Source organism: Artemia sp. Qi Xiang Cuo, chromosome 3, assembly GCF_049724085.1.
Source record: "Artemia sp. Qi Xiang Cuo chromosome 3, ASM4972408v1, whole genome shotgun sequence".
In the NCBI taxonomy this organism is placed as follows: domain Eukaryota; kingdom Metazoa; phylum Arthropoda; class Branchiopoda; order Anostraca; family Artemiidae; genus Artemia; species Artemia sp. Qi Xiang Cuo.
In genome coordinates, this window is record NC_142796.1 from 42,189,663 (window position 1) to 42,192,619 (window position 2,957).

The 2,957-nt window shown below is 34.4% G+C and overlaps 1 non-coding gene across 1 annotated transcript; it reads left to right on the plus strand.

The window, feature by feature from the left end:
• Positions 1–1,245: 1,245 nt before the first annotated feature.
• Positions 1,246–1,437, plus strand: LOC148954111 (U2 spliceosomal RNA). Its single transcript, XR_016141595.1, has one exon. It is a non-coding gene; the product is annotated as a U2 spliceosomal RNA (small nuclear RNA).
• The last annotated feature ends 1,520 nt before the right edge of the window (positions 1,438–2,957 follow it).

Sequence of the window (2,957 nt, forward strand, 5' to 3'; positions counted from 1 at the left end):
GTTAAGTTGAAACTCTCAGGCTTTGTTGGTGATAAAAGCTGTATCACATTTGTCTATACCCAAGGTTATAACATTATAGTGACTGTAATCACTTTAAACCTGTATAAACCAAAATATTATGAAGATTCTCACCTTATTTACAATTGTACATTTTTCCCACTACCCATCGATCGAAAGTATTAAATCACAGCTTTTGTGAAAAAATTATTTCAAAATTTTGTAAAGAATTTAAAAAGAAGGAAAAAACTTGAATCTTTATAGAGAGGAACGGAAAAAAGCTAAAATATATTTTCTTAAACAATGAAAAAGAATATTTGAAACGAAAACTGTCGGAAATGGCTACTACGTAAATGACTGAAATTTTTATTAAATAAATAGCATTATTTAGCAAGTGATGTAACTAAGTATGTAATCCTTTTTTATTTGGATTGTCGTAGGATAGTGTTAAACCGTGAAAAACAGTAAGCAAAACTATTCACCTAAATGTTGCATCTCCTTTGGTACATAAAACTTTAATATCAACAATTTTAATGTAGCTTACAAATTAACATAAATTGTAAAAAAATATTCAACGCCTCCGAGTGCAGTTGGTTATGCTTGAAGGTCAATACCGTAGAAATCGTTTGGAGGCTTGAATAGTTTTTTTTTTTTATTTTATTTACAACAAATATAAAATCCTTTAAAATAAAAATAACTTCTGATGTCACAAATCTATGCAATCTTATTTTTTATGAAAATCTTTTTTCTACTTTAAGATGTTCGTGGCTTTGCCAACGTGTAACGTTAAAGAAATTTTTAATATAAAAATTTAAATTTCAGGGTATTTTTTGCGGGGATTTTGAACTAAACAAGAGACACTTCATGCTTTCAGTTTTGTCAAAAGGGCGATCCTCAGGAACGGCTAGGGGTACTGCGTTGAAATTGTCAGGACATGTTCAATGGGAAATTGAGCTAAATCAAAATACACCGTTTTCAAATTATTTAATTTCCTTTTTTTTATCTTTGTCTGATTTTGGCTTTTGGAATAACAATTTTTTCCAATTCTTGATTGGCAAATTTTCCATTTACCATGAATATTTTGAGAAAAAATTTTATATTATTGTAAATTTTTATAATGTTTATAAAAATCTAAACACAAAGGGATAAGTTATTTGAAAGTCATTTGTGCATTGCAACCGAAATTAAATTTGTGACAAATTTTCTTACTCGTATTATTATATAATCTTTGACAATCATTGTTGAATCGTCAATTCTCAGTCTCTTGGCTAAGATAAAAAGTGTTGTATATATTATTATCAGCTTAATATATGATACGGTCCCTACATTGGGCCCAAACTATTAAACCGATTTTTGAAAACAGTAGAGATGTCGGGACCTGTCCGCTCCTTTCATGAGTTGATCCTGTAATTAATTACTTTCGGGACCGGTGCAGCCCTTTCGAGGGGACATTAAAGTCCATTAACCCTATCACGGACGTTCAATGCGTTTCTCAAATTTTGTAGAAACCACACCTGTAGTTTCCTCAGTGTTTCCACTTATGTTTTCAAAAAATCTGTAAAATCTTGACAATTTTCGGGAGAAAATCGGGAGATGGCTCTCAGGATTCGGGAGATGGATCTCGAGATTCGGTAGAATTTTCAGTAAGAATCTTTTGAGTTTTTGGAGGTTGTTCAAGCGATTTGCGAATGAAGTGCCACATTCTTAAAGTTCAGAGAGCAGATTTACTTGAGCCAGCTGCAATTCCGGAAATGTATTGAATTTTGAAACTAAGTGCAGTAATATTTCATTCAGACTCTAAAGCTGTTTAATTAAGACATTTCTCTTCATCGACCTTTACTTTTTCTCGCCCTTTCAGGCTCCACACGACAGCCCGCTAAGTTCATGACAGGACAGAAAATCTGGACGAATTGTGGACACCAGGCCTTTGACCATTGAGTCTGAGTTAAGCGGATAATTTGTTTTTACCACCATCCCCAGAGTTATTCACAAATAATAAAGAGAAAACGCAAATTCGCAGCTCATTAGTATTCATATAACTGAAAAAATGGCAAAACTTTCTTACACATATACCGCATTACATTCATAATGTGTCTTTTTTTGTGAGCAGTCCACTCTGATCATGCAGTAACTCAGATGTGCTGGTAGACGCTGGTCAACCGTCAATGTTTCTACTGTAACTCCAGCTCGTTTCATTCCAAGTTTCGTCTGAATTGTGGAAGCCAAAGTTACAGTTACCAAACGATTCCTTCTGTCTGTCTTTACTTCCTTGAGTAAGCTGAACAGTCTTCTGAAGCTACGTCCGACAATGGCAAGGAAAACAAGTATTGTGCAAACTTTGCTAAGTTTGGTTTCCACGGTGGTCCCACGGTGGCACTCAAAGCTGATTTCCAGTAATCCACGGCTGTCAGAGTTACTGTCTCATCATCATTGGTACTATCGAAATGTTCCCGCCACTCTTTGTCAATGGCACTTCTCGATCCCCCTGACAACGAGTAACGTCTTAAATATGAGCCACGGATGGGTGGGTTTAGTAACTTAGTTTTTTAGGGTTCAATAAAACTAATTTCATTTTTTCTTTCAAGGGCTGTTAATTGTCTTCGTTTTCATACTTTATTCGCTATTTTATGTTTTATAATACACTGGTAGGTCCTGGCGGACTATATTCGTCCCTTTCTGCTTACCCAGTCTTGCTTTATCAGTAATATTATTATGCGGCATATTTTTCAGGAATGGGACTAACTTGTCAACCAGCAAAAATGGTATATTGTTTTCAAAATGCTGCAATTTTGTCTCTGTATCTCGTACTGGATCATTTGATGCAAACCCCTTCAGTTCTACAGAGCAACTGTTGACAAATTCTGATTTTTGTAATATTTCTTTAAATTTGTAGCAACTTTGTATTATTTTGAACCTTCTGAATCAAATGGAACCACACAGTGCTAGTTCCCATCTTCTTG